Here is a 25,910-nt window from a genome sequence, read left to right as displayed (position 1 = left end):
ATTCGGCATAGGTGGTTTTTCGGCATAGATGGTTTCGGCATAGATGGTTTTATCTGATGGAGGGCGCTTGGACTCTTGGAAGCTTATACCTCAAAAATTGTTTTGGTCTGCAAAGCACTACAGTGCTTGAATGTAGCTGTTTCTCTGCAGATCAACACAGCTACTGTCTGAAATTACCCTGATCAAGGGATCTAGAGAACCCGAAAATTTCGCACAGGATGACATCTTATTTGAGTTGGCTTTTCCAATTATCAGGGGGAGCTGTGGTTTTTAAAAAGGATTTTCAAAATCCTGATGCGGTCATAACAGATAATACCCAAGCAGCATTGGCAGGAGGCCACAACCGACCAGGTGTCACTGATCTAGCCTTTCGTTTGGGTTCTGCTTGGGGAATCGGTGAGTCACCTTTTCGCCAACTCTCTTCTGACTCATTCGCTGAAAAACGTCAGCGTGGAAGCTGATGCATCAGTAAATGGGTAGATGAGACTTCTGCTACTCTGCCTAACCAGTTGGAGAAGGTGGCCACATTGGTCTGCATCAGAACAACTAGATTCCAGTCTAGGAGAACCTCAAGGACCACGAGATGTTAAGGATTGAGGAAGGGAGCTTCGACTCTTGAAAGTTTATACCCCCCCCCAAAAAAAATCTTGTTGCTTACTCTTGATATGGAACACTTCATCTCTGAGAGCAGCAGTGGCGTAGGAGGTAAAGAGCTCGTGTATCTAATCTGGAGGAACCGGGTTTGATTCCCCGCTCTGCCGCCTGAGCTGTGGAGGCTTATCTGGGGAATTCAGATTAGCCTGTACGCTCCCACACACGCCAGCTGGGTGACCTTGGGCTAGTCACAGCTTCTCGGAGCTCTCTCAGCCCCACCCACCTCACAGGGGAAGGGCAAGGAGATTGTCAGCCCCTTTGAGTCTCCTGCAGGAGAGAAAGGGGGGATATAAATCCAAACTCCTCCTCCTCCTCCTCCTCCTCCTCCTCCTCCTCCTCTTCTTCTTCTTCTCTTCTTCTTCTTCTTCTTCTTCAAGATGAAGGCTGCTGGATTTGAGTTCAGGGTATAGCAGGGACCCCTGAGAAACTCATAGGTTATGGGAGATTGAGTGGGATGAAGTTCTGAAGACAACTGAACTCTGGGGTCAAGGTTCAGTTATATTTAGGATGATTTTGTCTTGAGACAACGCAAGTATCCTTGTGGCTCCCTGACACCTTTCTAAAAGAGCCCCTTCCTCACCCAAGCCACTGTTTATATTTGAATCACCAACTACCTGTGTCCATGAGAACAGGTGATATGAGTTTATAACCAAGTGTGAGGATGCAGTGAAGTATTCATCCGGACCGATGAAATACAGATGAAGGGAGAACGACAAGTCAGCAGCGTGACGCGGCAGCCAAGGAAGCCAATGCGATTTTCGGCTGGATCAATAGGAGTACAGTGTCAAGGTCGAGGGATGTAATTGTACCTCTCTATTCTGCATTGGTTAGACCTCACCTGGAATATTGTGTACAGTTCTGGGCAACCCAATTCCAGAAGGATATTGACAAGCTGGAACAGGTCACCAAAATGATAAAAGGTCTGGAATCGATTGTCTACAAGGAGAGACTTAGGGAGTTCGGTATGTTTTGTTTGGTGAAGAGAAGGTTAAGAGGTGACATGTTTAGACATTTGAAGGGATGTCATGTTGGTGAGGGAGCAGTGAGGGCTAATGGGCGGTGGAATGCACTACCTCAGAGTGTGGTGGGGTCTCCTTCTTTGGAAGTTTTTCAAAAGAGGCTGGATGGCCGTCTGTCAGGAGTGCTTTGATTGTGTGTTCCTGTATTGCAGTGGGTTGGACTTGATGGCCGTTGGGGTGTCTTCCAACTCTATGATTCTATGACAATGTCTGTTTAACAGAAAACAACAAGGGTTTCAGCAGAGTAAATGTTACATGTGGAATGCTTTTATTTACAAGAACAAAAGAGAGCTTGATTTGAGTCCAGTAACATCTTAGACACCAACCAGATGTTCAGGGTTATGGGCTTTAAAGGGTCAAATCTCCCTCCATCAGATACTTGACAACGGAAGCTTTGAGCTTCAAGAACTTATGCCCCCCAGATCTCATTGGTCTTGGAGATATTTCTGGGCTCGAATCTATCACCATAGCCAGTTTTATTTGGATTCATGCAGTAAAATAGCAAGCCTTTATTGGCATAGACAACAGTACAACAATAATAAAAAATGGATTAAAAAGCATATACAATACAGGAATTAAATGTTAGGTCGAAGGAAATCTACTGGCGTTTAGTAATTTCTAGGAGAAAGTCTGCCACTCTCATACAGAGAGAAGGATCAGGGTTGTCCAACAAGTAGCGTAATCTAATTAAATCGGGGAGATTGGATTCATGCAGTATATTGAGAGTCAACGTGGTGTAGTGGTTAAGAGCAGGTGGATTCTAATCTGGAGAACCAGGTTTGATTCCCCACTTTCCCACCTGAGCAGCAGAGGCTTATCTGGTGAACCAGATGTGTTTCCGCACTCCTACATTCCTGCTTGGTGACCTTGGGCCAGTCACAGTTCTCTCAGAACTCTCTCAGCCCCACCTGCCTCACAAGGTGTCTGCTGTTGGGTATGGGACAGAAGGAGTTTGTGAGCTGGCTTGAGAACTCCTTACAGGAGAGAAAGACAGGATGTAAAATCCAACCTTTTTCTTCTCCTGTTTGTGTTTCTCAGTTTTTCACAGTTTGGAACTGAAATCACGCAAGGTCACAAAGTAGGAATGAAACCGACGGGCAATGCACGTTCCTGAACCAGAGGAGCCGATGTGTTTTATCCTTGGTCTCAGAAATTGGACAAATTGGATGAAACTGAATTTGCTCTGACGATTCCATTTTGTACCTGGGGGATCAACAGGAAATGGTAATAAGGCTGCCCTTCCAGTCCCAGATGCGGATGGCACCAGGATGGGCTTTTAATGAGCCCAACCTGATTATCGGCACGGCCGGAGGCGAGGCTGCCCCGTTTCTGTTTGCGTTCCGTGGAGTGGCAGAGATCTGTTCTCAATCAGAATAATCCAATTTAAAGGCATGATTCATATTAGCGAACACATCTGTCTGAGGCCGGAGCAGAACCCTGGTGTTAGTTTAATAAATGACGTTCATTAAACTCAGCTGAAAATATAATCTGGAGAGACTGATGGAGTGAACAGAGCAAAGAATAAGCAAAAAAAGTGCTGGCAATTATCAGCCGTCATTTGTTCTGCCAGCATGGCAGAACCAGGGCTTGTTTGCTGAAATCTTAATTTCGTTTGGCTGAGGTGGAATCCATCAAAAAAAGAGCCCCGCGCTGCAGACAATGCCCTCGTTTCTCAAAATCGGTCGGCGAAAAGTTAGCCATTTTTCTTGATCTGTCGCGTGTCGGAACCGAAAGCGTCGGGTTAGGGTGGAGAGAGAGGGGCTTCTGGAGAAAGGAGCGAATTAGATCAGTGCGCAGCTCTCCAAGATGGCCGGCCAGCCTCCCACGGTATGTGCCGGGTCAGTATTAATGGATAATGGGTAAAGGAGCAGCAGTGGCGTAGGAGGTTAAGAGCTCGTGTATCTAATCTGGAGGAACCGGGTTTGATTCTCCGCTCTGCCACCTGAGCTGTGGAGGCTTATCTGGGGAAATCAGATTAGCTTGTTCATCTATGAATACATGAAAGCCATCTACGGAAGTTTGAAAGGCATCAGACATTGGTATCCTTCAGTGGCGTAGTGGCTAAGAGCAGTGGCTAAGAGCAGGTGCACTCTGATCTGGAAGGACCGGGTTTGATTCCCAGCTCTGCCACTTGATCTATGGAGGCTTATCTGAGGAATTCAGATTAGCCTGCACACGCCCACACACGCCAGCTGGGTGACTTTGGGCTAGTCACAGCTTCTCGGAGCTCTCTCAGCCCCACCTACCTCACAGGGTGTTTGTTGTGAGGGGGGAAGGGCAAGGAGATTGTAAGCCCCTTTGAGTCTCCTACAGGAGAGAAAGGGGGGATATAAATCCAAACTCTTCTTCTTCTTCTTCTCTTCTAATTGCTCCTGCAGCGGAGTCCATTTGCATTAGCAATTCTGCAACTTTCAGGTAACCTTTTTCTGATCAAGAGGGGAACCGGGAATCGACACTGTTCCAAGCCAATGAAACCCCCTCTGCGGGCTGAGTTCAGATCCCTCCCCCAATCCCATGTTTCTTTTCTTTTCTTTTTTTAAAAAAGGGAATTGTTATCAAGCAGCTTTTGCAGTTTTCTTCCCCAAAACATCCCCTACCGAGGACATTTTTTGGCACTGCTGCGGTTTGGAAAGGCATGTTGCCCAAAGACAGAGACGTATCTAGGGAAAATGTAGACTGTTGCACAATCTCAGGCTCATTCCGCACATGCAGAATAACGCACTTTCAAACTGCTTTCAGTGCTCTTTGAAGCTGTGCGGAATGGCAAAATCCACTTGCAAACAGTTGTGAAAGCGGTTTGAAAACGCATTATTTTGCATGTGCGGAAGGGGCCTCAGTTTTTCGCCCTCCTCCCTCCCTGTATGAGCGGCCGCCCTCCCCCACCACAACCAAACAAACATTTTTTGCACCGGGTCTTGAATTCAGTGTATAGACCCGTGGGGGAGGAGGAGAGGTGTGGGATGATTTTCTGCCCCCCCCCCACGTGACTAAATGGTTGCAGCTCAGTGACATTTGAGCCCCATGTGTCCCCCTGGGTGGTACGCCCCTGCCCAAAGATGTGAGACACAGGAAATGAGAGGGGATGCACTTCTCCCCAAAGTCAAAAGTGACTCGCCAGTATGAGGATCTGATGAAGTTGCTGGGCTGCAGATGCAGGAAGAGAAAAGCAAAGATTTATTTGCTCAGTGGGCGACTAAAACGGGGGAGATCACAGCCAGAAGGTGTGGTAGTGAAGGCCACAGACATAGATGGCTTTAATGGCAGGTTAGACCAGAGGTGGGATCCAGCAGGTTCTCACAGGTTCCTGAGAGTAGGTTACTAATTATTTGTGTGTGCCGAGAAGGGGGTTACTAATTGGTGGTTTTGCCACGTGATTTTTGCCTTAGTTACGCCCCTCCTCTCAGCAGTAGCGCGCAGAACTTGAAGCAGTCTAGCAGGAGGTGCACCGGTGTGCAGGGCAGCCTGCGCCTGCGTGCATTCGTTTCCCACCCAAGGACCGGCGCAGCGGCTGCGTCCTTGCCACAGCCCCGCCCAGGAATGCCCCGCCCCCGGAATGCCCGACCATGCCCCCGTTGTGCCCCGCCCAGCCCCATTGGCGCTACGCCACAGTTTGAATCCCACCACCATGGGAACCTGTTATTAAAAGTTTTGGATCCCACCACTGGATTAGACCAAAACATGAAGGAGAGGTCTCTTTTGTTTATTTATTTATACATTTATTCTATGTGTCAGTTGCCCTTCCCCTTATGGGCTCATGATAGCTTCCAACAAGAAACAACAATAAAAATCCATATAACGGCCCTTTCCACAGAAGTCAGTGAAAATGTCTGCAAAACCTTTGCAAAACGTTTTCCATCCGCCCTGTCTGTCTGCGCTCACCCACTTGAAATGATTCCTGGCTGCCATTTTGTGCTCGTTTGTTTTTTTAGGGAAAAAGTTATTATGGATCCAAGGCTTTGATGCTTCAAAGCCTCGTGCAGCAATTCTTCATAGATTGTGCGCTTTGAAGAGATCATCCACCGCCCCCACAATTTTGTATCCCAAAAGGCCATTGGGTGTCTGTTGTGGGGAGAGGAAGGGAAAGGAGATTGTAAGCTACCTTGACTCTCCTTACAGGAAAGACAGGCGGGGCGTAAATTCAAACTCTTCCTCTTCTTGGAATGCATGGGGTAGAAAATGTTGACAGAGAGACATTTTTCTCTCTTTCTCACAATTCTAGAACCAGGGGGCAACCATTGAAAATGCTGGGGGGAAGGATTAGGACTAATAAAAGGAAACACTTCTTCACGCAACGTGGGATTGGTGTTTGGAAGATGCTGCCACAGGAGGTGGTGATGGCCACTCACCTGGATAGCTTTAAAAAGGGCTTGGACAGATTGATGGAGGAGAAGTCGATCTATGGCTACCAATCTTGATCCTCTTTGATCTGAGATTGCAAATGCCTTAGCAGACCAGGTGCTCAGGAGCAAAAGCCGCAGAAGGCCATTGCTTTCACATCCTCCCTGTGAGCTCCCAAAGGCACCTGGTGGGCCACTCCGAGTAATAGAGTGCTGGACTAGATGGACTCTGGTCTGATCCAGCTGGCTTGTTCTTATGTTCTTATGTTCTTATGTACCTATTTGGTAGCTACTACATCTGTATTCTCTTTACATATGTACAAGTGTGTGGTCTACCTGATTCTAGCGTTCACACGGGAGAAGGGGGAGCGGCTTCACTTCCAGATAGGATCGAAACATACTTGCAAATGCTGCGAGGGTTCATATTTCAGAAGATTTTTTATGGGATGTTTGGCGTCTTCCTACGGAAATGTGCCTTTCACTTTTCAGAGAGCCAAATCACACTTCTGTGTACAGCCCTGATCACTCATCTTTTGATGACGGGTGGCTGAAAGGGTGAATCGCCGCCTTTGGAAAGCATTCGATTGGATAGGGTGTACGAAAGTATTAGATGTGAAGGTTGCGTGAAAGGTCTACGTGTGGCATTTGAGCTGCGATGGCTCGTTCACACCTGAAATAATCATGGGAGGAACGTCCGGGTGTGATTATGGATGCCAGGAGAAAGGAACAGCATCGGATGTCAGCATTTTATAAGGCTGGCAGGTCCCATCACCAAGTTCCTATGGAAGATGATTTCTGAGTCAGTCGTCAGCTGTCAGGCTATAGAAACCTTTGCTCACTGAGTGGGAAACAGGCGCATGAAATTGCCTGACAGACACCGAAGGGTGTTAGAATTGTGAATAAACATGCAGTTAACAAGTAGGTTTGTCTCCTGGCTTCTCTCCGAGAGGCGTCCATCCATGGTTGGTTGATTGAGTGTGACTAATACAATGGCTGATGGAAACGAAGACTGGCTGTTTCCATAGAACATTGAAGGAGGTTTGGAATGGGGGTGGGGTCAGTAGTTGCCAGTAATTTGACCACCACCACCACCACCACCACCACCATCATCATCATCAAATTTTGTTTAACATCACAGCTGCCAGTTCTCTCACTGGTTGTTGGCTTTTCATTACAATTTGAGCCCCACCCAGAGGCTTTCCCCACTACAGAAGGTCGACTCGGTTCCCTTCAGTGGAGGGCGATTCCAGGCTGTCCCCACAGCAACTGAGTTGGCCCCCTGGAACTGAGTTAAGTGGGCGGGATCATCTTGGTGCCTGTTTCGCTCCTCGATCGTGATTGGTGCTTGTGTTACAGCGGGAAATGGGAGTGTTCTCTTTTTTTTACAGTTTTTACAGTTTACAGTTACACGTGCTTTCTGCCCGCCACGACTCTCCCGTTGTGCGCATGCCACAAAAGCAGCGCGTGATTGGTTGAACGGATGAGGTGTCGTTTCGATGCTTCCCCACTTCGAAGCGGTATCGACCTTGTTCCAGCAGAAAAATGTAGTTCATAACTGCAACAAGGATGTCGCAGTTCTGAGTGGGGAGAACTGAGACAAAGCAATGTTGAGCTCGGTGGCAGTGGGGATTCACTGAGGCGAACCTAGGTAGAAACCAGTTTAACTCTGTCAGTGGGGAAAGCCCCCCAGAGGCCTGGGACATTGTAATGTATCAGGGTAGTATTCGTGCAGATCCCAGCACAGCTGCCTTCTGAATGTGAGAGATGTTGATTTTGTTGTTGTTTGTATTATTATTATTAAAATTTAGATATTGCCTCTTTCAGGCTTGGGACGGTTTACAATGTGGTAAATTCCATAGCATAAAACCAATGACGATATCTATAGCAATCCAATCCGATAGATTACAACTAACAAAAATCAAGATGGCGACACAATTTACAATTTTACCTAAAAATGTCCCATACAGAACAAGTGTGGTCTCTAGGTGGCACTCCGTCCATCTGCCTCAGCAGGTCCACCTATAATAAAGTTTGAAAATTCCCCAAATAACATTATCTTAAGGTGGAACGCAGAAAAGAGGAGGCCCTAAGGTGTCAAAAACATTGCTGCCTCAACCACGTGCCCGGTGGTTCAAGGTCAGTCTTGCAGGCTCTGAGGAATGGTGATAAGTTCTGCAGGATCCTGGTTTCACTCAACAGAATGTTCCACCAGATCAGGGCCTGGGCTGAGAAAGCCCTGGTTCTGGTTGAGGCAAGCCAAATCTCTTTTGAGGGGGATAGATATATGGGGGGGGGGGAATTCTACTGAATCAGACAATTAGTCTATCACAGTATTATCTAGTCAACTGGTAGTGGCTCTCCATGGTCTCTGGTAGAGGTCTTTCATATCACCTACCACCAGATCATTTGGTTATAGGTGCCAAGGATTGAACTTGATACTTTCCGCATGTTAAGCAAATGTTTTACCAACTGAATCATGGCCCCTTGTTCCAATCTTCTCTGCTTCTTTCTGTTTTGTAGCATTTCGAAAAAGCCACCTTCTCCCATTTGATCAGGTTCACCAATGGGAACGGCATGTTTTTGCCATATCACTTTCAGCATAGGTGAAAGCTCTTATCTGCCTCTAAGGCTGTTTCCACACGGGCGGTAAACAGTGCCCCAGGGACGGCAAAAACGCCGTTGGAGTTTTCAGGTCTCCTCGTTTATATTATATACAATGTAAGACTTCATTATCTCACACAAACAGTGGGTAACAACCATTTATGTTCCATACAAGACGTGTTGAGAAAAAAACCACCTAATTTTGAGTCTAAATAACTTCCCAATATATATAATAAGAACATGAGAACATTACTACAATAAATCCTTATAGCATCTTTATCAGGTGATATTAATTTTTTCCTCAAAAAAACATATTTCTAATGGTTTTCAGATTTTTCTTCTTCACTGATGGCAAAAGTCTTTGACTAACTACCAAGCCCCAAAGGAGAGAAGCAGTACAGAAACCTAATAAAATAAAAATAAAACGATACCCAAATAAGATGTCCAGAACCAGGGCTAGCTTCTTTCCCCATAATCAGGACTCTTGGGTCGAATCCCCACTACCATCTTAGCCAGGTTTCAGAACACAAACTAACCAGGTTTGAGGGACGACCTCTCAGGTCGAACCCCCACTACCGTCTTAGCCAGGTTTCAGAACATAAACGACCTCAAACGTGGTTAGTTTGTGTTCTGAAACCTGGCTAAGACTGTAGTGGGGATTCGATCGGGGAGGTCTTCCCTCAAACCTGGTTAATTTGTGTTCTGAAACCTGGCTAAGATGGTAGTGGGGATTTGACCTTGGAGGAAAGGGCAAACAAATCCCACCTGAATTGGGATGACCCCGTATGGTTTCCAAGGCAAGAGATGTGCAGAGATGGTCTGCCTCTGTGTGGACTTACCATGGTCTGCCTCTGTGTCAAAACCCTGGACTTCCTGAATGGTCTCCCATCCAAAAAACTAACCAGGGTTGCCCCTGCTTAGTTTCTGGGATCTGATGAGACTGGGCAGGGGCTGAGCACAGACAATTCTGCATGGTAAAATTTGTGTTAAAAAACCTAAACAGTTTCAGTAAAGCCAAATAAAGCTGATACCGACTGACTGTATTTGGCTTTTTACCAAAAATGTTCAAAAACCGGAACACGAGAAAGTTCAGTTCTTTCACCTCTGCAAGCAACTTGGCTGGAGCCTCTACCTCCCTCCCTGATCACAAAGCCGGTAACTGGGAAATGACTGGGGGAGGAATATTATTTGCAGAAAGCAGAGAGCTCTGCTATCTGCAAGCAAAAGCTGAAAAAAAACACAAAATCTATTGGACTTTTTCAGCACCTGGCTAATTCGGCTCGGCTAATTCGGCTCGGCTAATTCTGCTCTGCCTGGTTTTTTTCAGTAAAAACCCAATAACGGTTTTTCGAGGGGTTGGTGGAGGATTTTTTGGTGATTGGGTTTACCTCATCACTACCTCTAGATCAGGCTAGCCTGAGCCATAAAGGCCCTGGGGTTCCAGTTACAAATCCCAGTTACTGAAAAAGAAACTAACCTCAAACACAAATTGCATTTGTCGACTGCCTTTTGTGAAGCACACTGGAGTTTCTGGATTATTTTTCCCCCCTCCAGAGTAGGCATTTTCTGCTGCAGATTTATTATTCAGCAAAATTCTGGATCCAGAGGTCTGCATCCAGTCCTGTGACTTAATAGGTTTTCTTCCATCCTCCAAAGATCATTAACACCATTTCAAGGTGGGTTGCAAATAGCATACAGTACACACTTTTATGTGTTCTTGCACCTCAGCAAAGAAATCTGTGTGCATTAATCTCTGCATCAATAACCTTAAAAAAAAATGCAAAGAGTCTATAAAATATACTGAAGGGTTTTTTTATATATTTATTTTATTTATTTATTTATTTGTTTCACTTTTATACCGCCCTCCCCCAGGGGGCTCAGGGCGGTTCACATCATAGTACAGCAAGTGAATAACAAGATAAAATACTAAAACTTCATAATAGTTAAAAGCAACGCTCCTAATTTAAAACAGTTAAAACAATTAAACAGATGGCGTACAGCTATTAGCTCCCCCGCTTCCCTAAGAGGGGGGGAACAGCGGGTCTTAGTTGTTATTAATGGGCACCTATCAGCAGCCGGCCTCCCCAAAAGCCCGGCGGAATAACTCAGTCTTACAGGCCCTGCGGAACTCTTGTAGGTCCCGCAGGGCCCGGACAGCTGGAGGAAGAGCATTCCACCAGGCAGGGGCCAGGGCCGTAAAAGCCCTGGCCCTGGTGGAGGCCAGCCGCATCATAGAGGGGGCAGGGATCTCCAGTAGGTTGGCCTCTGCCGAACGCAGAGACCGACGTGGGACATATATACTTCCCTGAGAATCCTAACTCCGCTGATACTACGATGAAATTTCAGGACTGTTATACCAAGTTGAGGTCGGACTTTTCTGTATGCAAAAAAAAAATTAATAAAAGTTTAATAATTAATAGGTTAGCAAAAGCTTATTGAGGGATCTCAGTTGCCAATCAATCTTGAACATATGGCAACTGCAATTTTCACCTTACCCTTCCTAGCTGGAGGTGCATCCCCGATTTAGTGCAATTAAAAAACGAGTGAAGAAATATTTTTAGTTAATTGCGCCGTACACCTTGAAGGTAATTTCAAGCTGCAGGCCAAAAAATAATAATAATATCACCGACGTGCTAATTGAGTTCTGAAAGATTGGAGCGAGTTTATTTCTCTATTGCCAGGCCTGGCTGTGAGCTATTGAGCAGGTCTATACTGACAGGAGAACATTAGAAGAGAGATGGTCGGCAAGTTCTTAACCCATTAAATGACTGCAGACATAACTGCTTGAAGTATTTGCAGGAAGGTGATGTAGAAATGTTTGGCCTTACATTAGATCAGGGGTAGGGAACCTGCGGCTCTCCAGATGTTCAGGAACTACAATTCCCATCAGCCCCTACCAGCATGGCCAATTGGCCATGCTGACAGAGGCTGATGGGAATTGTAGTTCCTGAACATCTGGAGAGCCGCAGGTTCCCTACCCCTGGGCTAGTCACAGCTTCTCGGAGCTCTCCCAGCCCCACCCGCCTCACAGGGTGTTTGTTGTGGGGAGAGGGAAGGGCAAGGAGATTGTCAGCCCCTTTGAGTCTCCTGCAGGAGAGAAAGGGGGGACATAAATCCAAACTCTTCTTCTACTCTTCCCTGGGTGGCGGACAGCCAACGCAACCACGGAACAGCCACCGCAGGAGATGTAGACACACAGGAAGACCAAGAGCAGGGGAATCAAGCCTAGAGTTGGAAGAGACCCCCAAGGGCCATCCAGTCCAACCCCCTGCCATGCAGGAAGACACAGTCAAAGCCCTGGATTAACCATTAAGCAAAATAAGCACGTGCTTAGAGCCTCATGAAAAAAGGGCCCCATCCAGTGGTGGGATCCAAAAATTTTAGTAACAGGTTCCCATGGTGGTGGGATTCAAACAGTGGCGTAGCGCCAATGGGGCTGGGCGGGGCATGACGGGGGCGTGGCCGGGCATTCCGTGGGCGGGGCATTAATAATTTCTCTGTTGCTGTAAAAAACTCTTACTGTCAAAAAAAGTTCCTAATTTCCAGCTGGCATCTTTCTGTCCATCATTTAAACTCATTATAGCAAGTCCGATCGTCTGCTGCCAACAGAAACAACGACTTCCTCCTCCAATTGACTGCCTGCCAAATACTTAATACTTTCAAATGCTTCATTTTGTTTCTAGAAATCAAAAGGAGGAGACTTGTTTGTGGTGGCATAATGGCATGGTTGCCCACGTGCCACAGGCACTCAGCTTTCAGCCCACTTTCCCTACGCAAGAAAGCAATGAATGGTGTGCAGGAGTTGCATCTAATGTCATGGCCTCCCAGACCCAAAACACTGGGTCCAAGCCACCACTAGGGTGATGTCAGTTTCATGGAAGAGTGGCTTTGCTATAGTGTCAGACAGCACAGGAGAATAGAATGGACACACCTTGATTTGGGTACCAAACAGCTCTGAAGATTTAAGTACGGTTGTAGAATCCATGTGTGTGTGTGTGTGTGTGTGAGTTGTGTTGTCAAGTTGCACCTGTGCCTTAGGGCAAGTCTTCAAGTTAACACATTAGAACCATACAAGGGAATATCGTGAAATTATAAATTCTATATCACCAGGGAGGGCCGATTGTACTGAGATAGCTAGAGCCAAGCCGGACCAACTCCCAGGGGAACGGACCAACTCCCAGGGGAAGATGAGTGGGTAGCTTCTCATTCTGGGGATACATATCTTGGAAATGAGAGGCATCCTTCTATCTCCCAATGCAAATTCATTTTGTTGGCTCCAGCATGAAGATTTGGGAATGTGGAGGCAACTCCATGTGGTTTTTAAGGCAAGAGGCTAACAGAGGGGGGTTGCCATTACCTTCCTCTGCACAGCAACCCTGGCATTGCTTGGTGATCTTCCATTTAGTTACCAACTACAGTTGATCCTGCTTAGTTTCTGAGATCTTTTGAGATCAGCCTAGCCTGGGCCAGTCATACAGTCCATCGGACGTGATAAGAGGTGGCAACTTTTTAAGTTCATTCTCCATCCAAGAGTTGCACATGATTTCTTTCCCAGTTGCACAGGGACCAGCTGAAGGGCTTGTTCTTTGATAGCCCAGCACAGAATGTGACCAACTGCAAAAGAGGATGGGGCTCGTCGGCCTCTCCTTCTTCTTTTGGGGGAGATTTTAATGAACTGGGCTAAAGGACGCCTGTCATTGTTATGTTAACCGCTGTTTCAATAGTTTCTAATGGATTTTAGTTATTATATTGATTGTTGTGTGGTCACTGTTGTGAACCCTGTTTAATTGTGTATATATCGATGATGTGCACATGCGCTAGAGCCCCGCAGGGGGATGGGGCGGTTTATAAATCGAATAAATAAATAAATAATAAATAAATAATAAATAAATAAATAAATAAATAAATAAATAGATAAATAAATAAATAAATAAATAAATAAATAGCTGTGTACAAGAGGAGGATCCAGCAGAAATGTCTTCTCTCGCCTCTTCATGATTATACTATATGGCCCTTTCTGCACAAATCTCTGAAAACATTTTCAGTTCCGCTCCTTTGCCATGATGTATGTCTGCACTCATCCCTTCCAAATGATTCCTGGTCGCCATTTTGTGATTTGCCCCCCTTTTTTCCCTCCCTTTTTGTTTGAAAATGTTGCTTCTATGCTTCACAGCGATTCTTTGTAACTACTGCAATCCATCCTTCAATGATTACCCCCCTCACACACACACACACAAAAAAAAATAAAGAAACCTGCAGGAAGAAAAGCTTCTGCAGGAAGAAGAAAGAACAAGAGGAATTGGCCGGGAAGCGAGGAGTCTGCGCTGCAAAGGGTAGAAGGCAGAGGCCAGGGAAACGTCTTCAAGTGACTGAAGAGACAAAAGGAGACATTTTTAAAATGTTTCAATTAAAGAATCATTTTAAAAGGGCATTCACTGAAAGGGTTTTGAGCCTAAAGGTTTTGGGGTAAAAACAATCCGGAACTCCATAGGGAATCATTTAAATTTTTGCCTCAAAACATTTTATAGTATCTGTGCAGAAAGACTCTGTTTGCAGCTGGCTACTGTATTTTGAAACAGAGCCCCTTTCCGCACGGGCCAAAAACAGCACCCTAGAGACGGCAAAAACGCCCTCACTCCCTCCCAGTGGCGCAAAGCCACTGTTTCCCAACCTCGCTCCTTGGCGAGGTTTTCTGGCTAGCGGCTTCCAACCGCTGCCCGTCTTGAGCAGCGAGCAGCTGTAACGACGCCATGTCCCCCGCACCATCCCTGCAAGCTTTCGACTCATCGCAGAGGCCAGAGGACACCCCCCCCTGGCCTGCAACTTCAGAGCTGTAGCTCCAGCCAGTGGGGGCATGTCCCCTGGCCTCTGCGATGAGCCGGAGGCCATGGGACAAGGTAAGCTTGCAGGGGCGGCGCAGCCTGTGCGAAGGCTGCATGCGCCCGCCTGCAGCCCTCCGGGACCGTCCATCGCGAAACGCGGTCCGGTAAACAATACGGCGCCGTTCACGCCCGGCGCTACCCCTGCGCTGTTGGCGGGTGCGAAAGGGGCTGAGAGATAGATATTTCCTGTCCTCCAGTTCTGCTACCACTTTGGGGCTGCAGGCTTTTCATATGGACACAAAATATCTGGCAGGGGCCATGTCCCAGTCTTGTGGCCAAGGTCATCACCATGTCGAGTCCTAAGAGTCAGTGGTCCTTGGTAGTCTCTCCAGACACCTGCCACTTCTGCACTGAGACATGAGCATACTCATTTCATTGCTTCCTTTCACATCAGCATGCAGCAATGGTAGCTGTCTTGAAGTGTTTGAAGGGATGTCCCTTAGAGGAGTGCAGAGAGCTGTTCCTGTTGCCAGCAGAGGATAGGACTCGCAATAGTGGGTTTGAATTATGGACAGAAAGGTTATGACTGGATATTGGGGGGGGGACACTTACAATGAGAGTACTGCAGTGGTGGAATCACCTGCCTAGCAAGGTGGTGAGCTTCACACTCCACAAAGTGGTTGGACTAGATAGCCTGTCTGGCACCTTCCCACTCTATGATACTGTGAAAACAATTGTGCGTAATAATTATTAGCTAAGGGGCTTGTGTTGCTCTCCACTCCATGAACTCAACATGGATTGTTGCAGTGGGGATCATGCTTTTTCTACTTTGCTCAGCACAGCTGCTGGTATTCTGTGCATTTTCACTTCAAAATCATACTATCCAACAATCTAGACCAGGATTCCTCAATGTAGAGATGATGGGCTCTGTGATACCCACTGATACTTATTTTGGTGTGCCCTCAAGAGTTTTTCAGAAAGTGTCATGGGGCAGGAAGAGGAGGCCGTTGTAAGGGAGGGCTTGTTATTGGCTGCTGTCATTCAAATGAAAGGAGTTGCCAAGGCTGTCTGTGTGTGGTTCCGTTCCCCGCTCAGGCTTTCCTTCTTCCCAGGAAGTACAAGGAGGGAAAGATTCTATTTGGCTCTGCCTCTGGGGGCAGCCATTTTAAGTTTGCCTCCGCTTTCTGTGTCAGCCATTTTGGGGTGGTGCTCACCACTCCCTCTCAAAATTCTAAAGAGGCCTGCAGGCTCAGAAATGCTGGCGATCCCGATCGAGACCATTGGTCTTCAAGTCACAGGTAAGGACTCTCCAGTGGATTGTGAACCCCTACAAAAACTGCTATTTTGGGGAGTTTTGGAAGAACGTGCTGCTAGTGCGCATGTGCAGAGAACGAGTGTCCCAAGCTCATGCCTTCTCTTTTCATGTACACTAAGAGGAACAGAAGGGCGGTAACCTGGGTCATTCAGCAGTGAAGAGGATTCCTCCACATCTTTGATGGGACAACTCCTGATGCTCAGCTTTCCTGCCCCTAGCTTCATAGGTTGGTTACTCATGATCCCAGCCTAACTACTAGTGAGGTCCTAAGCTGGCTCCTCCTCTTCCTGCCCCATGACTTTGACATCCTGTGCTTGCTCTCAGTGGTCACATGCTACCACCTAGGGTCAAAAGGAGGTCCCAGGTCTAGTAACTGCTTCTCTAGACTAGGGGTAGGGAACCTGTGGCTCGAGAGTTGCATGCGGCTCTTCTGCCCCTGCACTGTGGCTCCACCGAGCCATAAACCGCCTGACCCATCCTTTACCCTACCCTGCAGGCAGCAGGGGAAACTGACGCCTGCTGCGCATGGTAGAAGCTTGAACGTGCTCGCGAGGCTTCCCCTTTCACCCGCCCCGTGCGTGGGTAGGGGCAGGGGCTACGGTGGCGGGAATACGAGCCACCTAGCTTCATCACCCGCCCACCTGCAGGCAGCAGGGCGAGCGCATCCATGCGCTTCTCAGAATGAGTGGAGTAAAAGGTAAAAAAACCCTATATATAAAAAAAACTATATATATATATATATATATATATATATATATATATATATATATATATATATATATATATATATATATATATATATATATATATATATAGTTATCTTTATTTTAAATGTCAGAAATTATTTGCGGCTCCAAGTGTTTTCTTTTCCCATGGAAAACGGGTCCAAATGGCTCTTTGAGTGTTAAAGGTTCCCTACCCCTGCTCTAGACCACTTCATGCTCATGGCGAAGTGGGCTCCAGCCCACATTGACTTATACCATGGTTATTTTGTTTGCTGTGAAGCCCTTTTGCACTCTATGATCCTTCTGCCCCAAGACACCAACACACCTACCCTTTTGGGGACAGGTTTCCAACTCAGAAGTGACATCCGTTTAGGAAACTGTCTTGTGAGAAACAACTCAGATGGACACAAAGATCCACGGCGTTTGTTATGCAAAGTTTCTGGTGATCTTACCGGAGAATGCTTTTTTGCCCACTGGTGTTTTTGCCCATTGGTTATGTAGCTCCAGAAAAATTTGAAACAGCCAGGTTCTATCGACAAAACCCCGAAGTCACTTGTCAGAAGGAGACGCCATGTTTTGCAGACAAAAAGAACAGAAGGTGGGAGGGAGTTCAGGGTTCGGGAAAGGAGTTTGGTGCTTTGCATGCTATCAGCCTATCTTTGGCGGGTAAGAAGGGGGATTGTATATCACAACTATTAATTGTCGTATGTCATCTGTCAAAAGGAGCTTTGGTCTCCAAGTTGCTCCTGGGCTTGAATCTGTCTTCTACTGCCAGCTCGGCTTACCTCTAAAACAAAACAAAAAATAACAAGATGTACAAAGGACAAATATAATATTGGCGTTGAACCCGAACACTGATGAACATGACAGTGGAAAATACACAATGTTATCATCTTTCCATGGCCATCCGTACAAAACTGTGGTTCATGATTCTGCAAACTTACGAGTCAGAGGGCCAACAGAGGTTCTGGACTCACACTGAATGGAATATGGACCTGTGTCACTTTTATGCTTTTTTTTAACTGGATGGCATCCGATATTACCTCTGGGTTGAAATTTTACCATGCAAACATGGAGCAAATCTTTGAGAGTGTGGGGGAAAGAAAGAGAGATGGGCTCCAGTTGACGGGTTGCAGAGGTTGAAGCGGTAGAGGAAGAAAAGATCGTTGTTCCCCGGAGAGCTGTGCCATTTCCTCCTCCGGTGACTAACTTTACAGGGCCCTCTTCCAGAGAACATGGCGTAGGCTGGCAGCTCAGACTCGATCATAACGCCACCTTCTTCCTCGTTGATTTCTCGATGCCTGGGGATGAGAGAAATCATGAGGTCTCGGTTCCATCCAGAGAAGGACCGGCCTCCCATAGCTGAATAAAAATAGACCATCCTGTTCAGACTGGCATGCACGGACATGGCTGGGGCTCGATTGTTTTTCAACCCAACGGGATGGTCAGCAGCCAATATATTTTCCAGACTTTGCAAAGCAATTTATCGGTGTCTGCTGTCATCCATCCAATGCATGTTTCTTTCAGCCGTCACGACATATTGTTCTGTTACTGGTCACTGTTTATTCTGTGTCCACATGAACTGTTGTATATGTCGGTGTGTCTCTTGCTAGGCCTTTTCCATTCCTTTTTTTTAAAAGAAAAATTATTTAAATCTCTTTTTTTCCCGTTGAGTCTTTGTTTCTTTTCCCTTTATTCAGTTGTGTGTTCATTAGAGCTTTTCGGAACGATGCTGTGTTGATTGCTTATTTTTCTTTCTTTTTCTTTCTTTTTTTTTACAATTTTTAATTGGTTTTAATCTCTACCTTCCTTCCCGACTCCCCTCCTTTTTTTCCAAACTATATATAAATATAAATCTATATATACATAAAAAAAATCTTTTCTTCTTTTGTCATTCAATCAATTTTCCAACAAAATCAACCAAGAGCCAGTCAAATCCACCACAGTCTCGCGCTGAGCTAGGAAAAAAGTTCACGTAATGACAGGAAAGTGGAGAATACAGAGTCCCCCCAGTCCGTAAGTTCAAATCAACTCGAAGTTGAAAGTGTGACATGATGGGGCCATGTAACGGAGCTAAGAAGTGGTTGCATGACATGCCGTCAAGTTTCGTGCAGGTGCCGTGATTGAAGCATTTTTTCTTGGATGTTGTATCAGTTGATGATTGGCCAGTCATGATCACATGTGCCTTTCTTGACTATTGTGCTGCCACGGTTTTATTATTGCTGTGCTCATTTTTATTTCTCTTTTCTTCTTTGTTCGTTTTCTTTAGTGCTTGCCGTGGTTTCTTTGTTGTTTGATTTCTCGTTCAGCAGTTTATGCTTCTCTAGATATCACACGGAAGGGGGGAATAACGTGAATTCCTAATTCTTTAGGAAAAAATGGGATTGTTATAAATGTGTGGGGGGAAAATTGAGTAGGAAAAGGAAACGGGGGAAATGTGTGATTGGTATTTTTTTGCACTCTAAAATCTTGTGTTTTGAAATGGATAATTGGGGGCCTTTTTCAATTGGTTTTCCTTTTGTTTCTTTCTTCCTTAAGATATTTCTAATCCCTCTCCAAAATTCAAACAGTCCATCACTATGATCTTACAAAAATGAAAATAAGCTGTGTTCCAAGCAAGCTAGAAAATAAAAGCAAGCGGCTTCTAACGTGCCTTCCCAGAATTCCTAATTTTAAGGTTTCTGCAGATCAACGTCTTTGATTAAAGCCATCTTTTGGGGAACGGGTGGGGCCTGTTATTTGGAGGAGGCAAAAACAATCCTGACTCAAAAGTAAAGTGCATTTTTTTCCCTTTTGTTTGTTTACCACTGAAAAAGGGTCCTGGATGAGTGTTTTCCTTTTTTGATTTCTTCTTCTATTCTTCTTATTATTTTCGGTGTTGTAATTGTTTAGACTGCTGTGTACGGTTTGCTGTTTGTTCAATCAACAGTGTGGAAAACCTGCCAGCATGGTTTGATATAACGCATGACACTTCTCCTGCAGAGGAGAGCTTTTGCAGTTTCTAAGTTTCTTGATGTAATAAATCACCAAGTGTATAAGAGAAACCTGCTTGCTAGCAAGAGATAAGAGCTAAGCCGTAATGATTAAGCATCCCTCTTTAAATGTCAAGTTTAGTTGGATCATGATTACATTTTTTTTAATTTAAGAAATGTTAGCTTTACTTTTTTACATTTCTTTTATTGCAAAGAGAGAGAGAGAGAGAGAAGGTTTGTTCTAAGCCGTTTTTTTTCCAAACCGCTGTTCAAAAGTGTTTCTTTCTGCCATTTGCAAAGGAAAATACTTTATTGGCAAATCTGCTATCCTCAAGAAGTGAAAGCGGGCCATTTGCAGTTTTCACCATACATGCCATAGGGGCACACTACTATAGGTTATGATTGGCTTAGTAAGGAACATATAAGAACATGCAGAATCAGGCTAGTTGTCCATCCAGTCCAGCATTGTGGCTCACACAGTGACCAGTCAGTTCCTCTGGAGGACCAACAACAAAGAATAGAGGCCAAAGCCTTCTCCGATATTTATTTACTTATTTTTAAATTTATATGCTGCTCTCCCCAAAGTCTCATAGAGGCTCACAAAATTAAAACCTTAGTGGCTCGCAGGCCCTTTCCGCATGGGCCTAATACAAATTCACAAAATTTTGCAGCCGTTAGCATGGGAAGTGGCTGCTCCATCGAGCAAGCTTGCCAAAGCCGCCGTTTTCCCACCTCGCTTCCTGAGCGAGGTTTACAGAAAACGGCGGCTTCCAGCCGCTGCCATGCAAACGGCAGCGGCTGGAAGGCACCTTCCCTCCCCCCTGTGTTCGGTCGATCTACCTGCTCTGCGACCGTCCGGCGCATCGCCGAGGCCTGGGGACACACCCCCTGACCTGCGATGCTGGAGCGGTCGTGCAGGGCAGGGGGGCGTGTCCCCTGGCTTCGGCGACGCGCCGGACGGTTGCAGAGCAGGTAGTTCGATCGGACGACAGTCGATCGTGCAAACTTTCGTTATGCGTGTGTGAAGCGGTCCCGGGGGGAGTTGAATTACCGGCATCGTATGCGCCAACCCAGCCCCCCCCATGCGTGGCCCCCGTCTTACGTTGGAAATGGCCGCAGAGTTAAACCATTAGTGGCTCACAAAATCAAGACAAAATGAAGCATTCAAATTTATTCAAGGTGACAATTAGAATAAAACCCCCAATCTCCCACTCCCTTCTCTTGAGGTGGACTGGGGGCTGGCTGATAGATTATTCTATAATCTCGGTCAGCCCCAACTAAAAGCCCTGCGGAACAGCTCTGCCTTACAGGCCCTGCGGAACTGTCCCAAGTCCCACAGGGCCCTGGCGGATGGAGACAGAGCATTCCATCAGGCCAGAGCCGAAAAAGCCCTGGCTCTGGTTGAGGCTAGCCAAAGAGAAGAAGGGCTGGGGACCACCAGCAAGTTAGAATCAGAAGAACGTAAAGCACAGTTGGGGCAATATGGGAAGATGCAATCCTGAAGGTATGCAGGTCCCAGGTTGCGACGGGCCTTAAAGGTTAACACCAACACCTTGAATACAACTCAGAACTTAATTGGGAGCTAACGCAGTTGGCTCAGCACTGGGGTGATATGCTCCCTGCTGGGAGTACCAGATAAAATCCGGACTGCTTCATGCTACCCCAATTTTAGTTTCTGAACTATATGCAAGGGAAGGCTCATATAGAGCAAGTTACAGTAGTACAGCCTGGAGGTGACCGTTGCATGGATCACAGTGGCCAGGTCTGCTTGGGAGAGGTAGGGAGCCAGCTGCCGAGCCTGGCAAAGGTGACCTATGGGTCACCTGGGCCTCCATAGAAAGGGAGGACTTCAGGAAGACTCCAAGGCTCTGGATGGAGGGAACAGGTGTAAGTTCCACTCTGTCCAACAAAGGCAGCTCTAGCTCTCTTCCCCGCTCCTCACGGCCTACCCACGCAGCTCTAGCTCTCTTCCCCGCTCCTCACGGCCTACCCACGCAGCTCTAGCTCTCTTCTCCGCTCCTCACGGCCTACCCACACAGCTCTAGCTCTCTTCCCCGCTCCTCACGGCCTACCCACGCAGCTCTAGCTCTCTTCCCCGCTCCTCACGGCCTACCCACGCAGCTCTAGCTCTCTTCCCCTCTCCTCACGGCCTACCCACGCAGCTCTAGCTCTCTTCCCCGCTCCTCACGGCCTACCCACAGGATTCTGTCTTTGAAGGATTGAGTCTCAACCTACTCTGCTTCAACCAACCGGATATGGCTTCAAAACAATGCCGAATATCATCAGTGTACTGATGACAGACCAGCCCAAAATTCCTTACCAGCTGAGCAAGGGGGCACAAGTAAATGTTGAATAGCAGCGGGGACAGGAGCTGAGGCACACAACAATACAGTGGGTGCCATTGAAAGATCTCCTCCCTGCAGCTCACATGCTGCCTCCTGCCCCAGAGAAACGAGGATATTCAGTGTAGAGCTGTGTCCCGGATCCCAGCACCAGGTACTAGTTTTCAGAGGTCAACTCTCACCAAACAGGGAGGTTCCCGCTAGTCACCATTGGCAAGTAGCCGCTGATAGCCACTTTCTTCCATGACCCCCTTTGAAGCAGTTTAGATCTGTGGCCATGATATTCAGACTTGATGGGAGCTGAGATAGATCCAAACACCCTAATTGATATTGGGCCCAGTAGCAAAAAAACCAAAAACAAATCATAAATGTTGAGATCAAAAGCAAGGGGGGGATCCCTTTTGCATTTCAGAAATCCACCCAAATGCTCCTGAAAGTCCTTCCAGTGTGTAATCATTTAAGGCAGGAAGCTTTTTACAGATGGCTACTTTCCATAATGTTCAGAGCTCTGAGACGTGTGCAACAGCGCAATGGTCCATACGGGACATGGGTCTCAGACAAGTCTTTCCATGCCACTGAAAGGGGAAGACTTGAGAATTGCTTTTGCAGCTTGGAAAGGTAATGCGGAAGCACCCTCCATTGGGTGAACCGAGAAATGCAAGAGCCTAAGACAGCCCCAAAAGCCAAATATAAATCTCCATGGCAGTACCAAGAACACACACACCTTCGGTAGTCCTTTGACATGTGTGCACTTGCTTGGGTGGTATCTTCTCACACACAATGACAGCACATTGGCCGGAGTGATGGGGAAACTCCCCACCCACCCCAATTAAGGAGCTATAGAAATCAGGCTGTGTAGGTATGTGTGTATTACACAGTGTTAGTTCTGAAATGTTTCTTTCTCTTTTTATATATACCTATAATGATCAGGGGTATCTCATTAGTTAGCTGACAATGCCCTATCCCCCCAAAAAATCAATAGGAAACTATTACTCCAGGAGTGGGAGATGGATCGTATTGTCATGGAGAGCAGTGTGGTGTTGTGGTTCGGAGTGGCAGACTCTGATCTGGAGAACCAGGTTTGATTCCCCACTCCTCCACACGAGTGGCGGACTCTTATCTGGTGAACTGGATTTGTTTCCCCACTCCTCCACATCCACATAAAGCCTGCTGGGTGACCTTGGGCCAGTCCAAGTTCTCTCAGAACTCTCTCGGCCCCACCTCCCTCACAAGGTATCTGTTGTGGGGAGAGGAAGGGAAACGGAGTTTGTAAGCTGCTTGGAGACTCCTTATGGTTGAAAAAAAGCGGAGTATAAATCCAAACTCTTCCTCTTCCTCTTCTTCTGAAACCCACTTTAGGCAAAATTGTGCTTACTTTCCACAATGGGAGCAAGATTGTCTTGGGAGCAGGTCTTCTAAATTTCTTTATTTTTTAGGTATGCTCTTTTGATCCTCTCTTCCTTCGTCAGTTTTCTCTGTCTTTCATTCTTCCTTTTCGTTTCCTTTTTTTGTTTGTTTTTAGGTTTTTTTTAAAAAAAATTGTAAGACCACATTGTTTTAATCTGCAATGATCTTCTTCATCTCTTTTTTAGGGCATCAGCTGAATGGGCCGCATTTAGAGAAATATACATATATATATATTAAATAAATATATATAGGAACGAGAACTGTTGGATTACACCTTTAACATATCAGCAAATATCAGTCAAGCTGAAGACTTCAGATTTACTCTCTTTCTGATTGTTGAGACTAAACATTTTCTTCAAGAAAAGTCACCATCAGCTGGGTCCGAAGGACAATGCTTGAAAAACGAAACGTATAACAACCAATCACAAGAACAAGATTGACTAGGATTTCTGCAGAAAACTGATGTCATCACAGCGACTTTCCTCCAAACAGGAAATGCAAACCTTGATACTGAAAAAGGAGTGCCTGTTTGCCACCAAGGATGCGGTTGCTATGGAGACCCCATGGCAACCAGTCACTAAGCATCTATCTGTCATTCCTTAGCTATATAGGGACCAAAGGACATAACTTTTTATCGCAAACTTGTAGCTGTATGTAAATTACAGAAGTTCTTTCCTTTTCTCTTTAGCTGTTCCTATAACAGTTTTTGAGAGCAATTATATGAAATATGTAAAAATTGAAAAAAAAAATGCTTAAAACGCTTTTAACAAATGGCAAGATAATAGTTCTTTGATACTTTGGAGGATCTTTGGTTATACATTAGTTAGAGTCTACGAAACTTTCATATGGTTTTCTGTATAATATGTATGGATTGAGTGGTTAAAAGGGCAGGTAAAGGAGGGTTATCTGTGAAAAGCAAAAAAAAACCTAAATAAAAAAATCAATTAAAAAAACAGATCGGTGGGCCAGAAAGTAAAGAAGGAAAAAGAACTCTGATACAAAGTAGAAAGTGAACAAATTTGTAAATGCTTCTGACCCCACCCCCTTTAAATTCTAATAGTTGTACAGAATTTAAAAAAAAGAAAAAACTTTAAAATACCTATATTAAGGGGTGGGTGGGGAGGATTAGACAACATAAAAAGCAAAAAAAGCAAAAAAATATACATAGAAGTTAGCATTACTGCTAAAAAAACAAAGATGTAGTAGAACTGTAACTTTTGTAGAGTTTAGATTGAACTCAGTTCCTGCTCTCAGCCAATCGCTGTTGGAAGCTGTGTCTTATCAGGGAGGGGGCGGGGCAAAGGAGACGAAGGCTTTACATGGCAGCTTTTTTAACTGCAACCATTCCAGCTAGTAATACGTCAAGAAATAACCGAATAAGCCAAGAATCAAAATGCTCAACTCCTGTAGACCGTGCAAGTGGAAAACGAACTGCTGTCTTCTGACGAACTGTCCAAAGTTTGTTCGAAAACTTGGCTAAAGGCGAAACGAAGCCACAGCAAAGATGCTTTCATATTTCCATGAGCTGTTGCAAGCAACCTCCCGTCATCTTTCGCTTCAGTAGATTCCATATTTGCTCTAGAATCCTTCAGGACAAGGGGTGGGGCGGGGCGGGGGTTTAGCCTAGAACCTTAATCTTAAAAAAACAAAAACGCTAAAAAAAATAAAAACACAAAAAGAAAAAACCACAAAAAATGCAATCTCTTTGAAGAATTTCTGAAACTGTTTACAAGGAATTTTGAAAAACAGGGGGGATGTTTAAAAATAAAAAAAAGATGCTGGCTCTGTTTTTCTGTAAATAAATTTGCATATTTTGTAGGACTTTTAATTGTAATGATAGAGAAAAAAAATCAAGGAAAAATATTTAATGAAAGCACGATATTTATCTTTGGTAAATGACTTTAGAGCAGTTTAAAAAAAAGTTGCTTTAAAATCTGAATCAGAAAAAAAATAGAAACAATGAATTATTTAAGAACACATATATTTTAAAGTATATCATATTTATTATAATTTATTTCCATTATGTTAAGGTTTGGTTTTTAAGAGGGGCTTTCCCCCCTCTCAGTTCATTGGATTGGACTGAGAAAAACGACATGGTTCTCTCGGAATAATTATTTGTTTGCCTTTTTGGTTCTTTTGTGGGAATTTTTTAAAGGGTTATTTTTTCTCCTTTTTCCCCCCTATCGGGGCTGATTTTGAGGTCTCCATGCTGGCTAAACACCCCTGGGATTACTTGGGTTGTTTGACTGGGGGGAGACCACCCACAAAACAGCCTCCAACCAGGTGTGTCCCTTGCTGCTGCAGTTCCGTACGACTGCTCTCTGATTCTCAATTCCCTAAAACTCCTTGTAATCTTATGTAATTACTGAATGACGCTTAACCAGCTTAGCCCTAAATAAAGCACAGTTTAAAAAAAAAGACTCGTTCTTTATGTCTCTGTGGGTTTTTTTCCCCTTCTCCTTTCCCCATTAGCATGTTTGCTTTGAGAACCAAATGAATCTCTTTCGACTCTTTTCATTAATATACATTGTTTGAGTATCAGAACAAATCCCCCTTTGTTATATAAAACAGTTTGACTTAATGACGCTATTCCACCGAATGTCGGCTTGGTATTCCATCATGCCTTTACCTTCAACCTGTTAGGTTCGAAGATCAAACAGGGGTGCAGACAATTTAGAGAGATTGCAGGGTGGGCCGGGGTGTGTGTGTGAGTTTA

At 45.5% G+C, this 25,910-nt stretch overlaps 1 protein-coding gene across 9 annotated transcripts in view; it reads left to right on the top strand.

Moving 5' to 3' along the window:
* The window catches only part of CELF4 (CUGBP Elav-like family member 4), a 912,878-nt gene extending 887,266 nt beyond the window's left edge, over positions 1-25,612 (top strand). For 8 of the 9 annotated variants that reach the window (XM_048503051.1, XM_048503048.1, XM_048503052.1 and 5 more), the window contains exon 13: positions 23,380-25,612. The gene's annotated coding sequence lies outside the window, so the exon portion shown is untranslated. Of the gene's footprint in view, positions 1-18,398; positions 18,490-23,379 lie in introns of all 9 variants that reach the window. The other variant, XR_007245022.1, reaches the window with a different exon arrangement.
* The last annotated feature ends 298 nt before the right edge of the window (positions 25,613-25,910 follow it).

This window comes from Sphaerodactylus townsendi, linkage group LG07, assembly GCF_021028975.2.
Source record: "Sphaerodactylus townsendi isolate TG3544 linkage group LG07, MPM_Stown_v2.3, whole genome shotgun sequence".
In the NCBI taxonomy this organism is placed as follows: Eukaryota; Metazoa; Chordata; class Lepidosauria; order Squamata; family Sphaerodactylidae; genus Sphaerodactylus; species Sphaerodactylus townsendi.
This window is presented reverse-complemented; position numbering and strand designations above follow the sequence as displayed.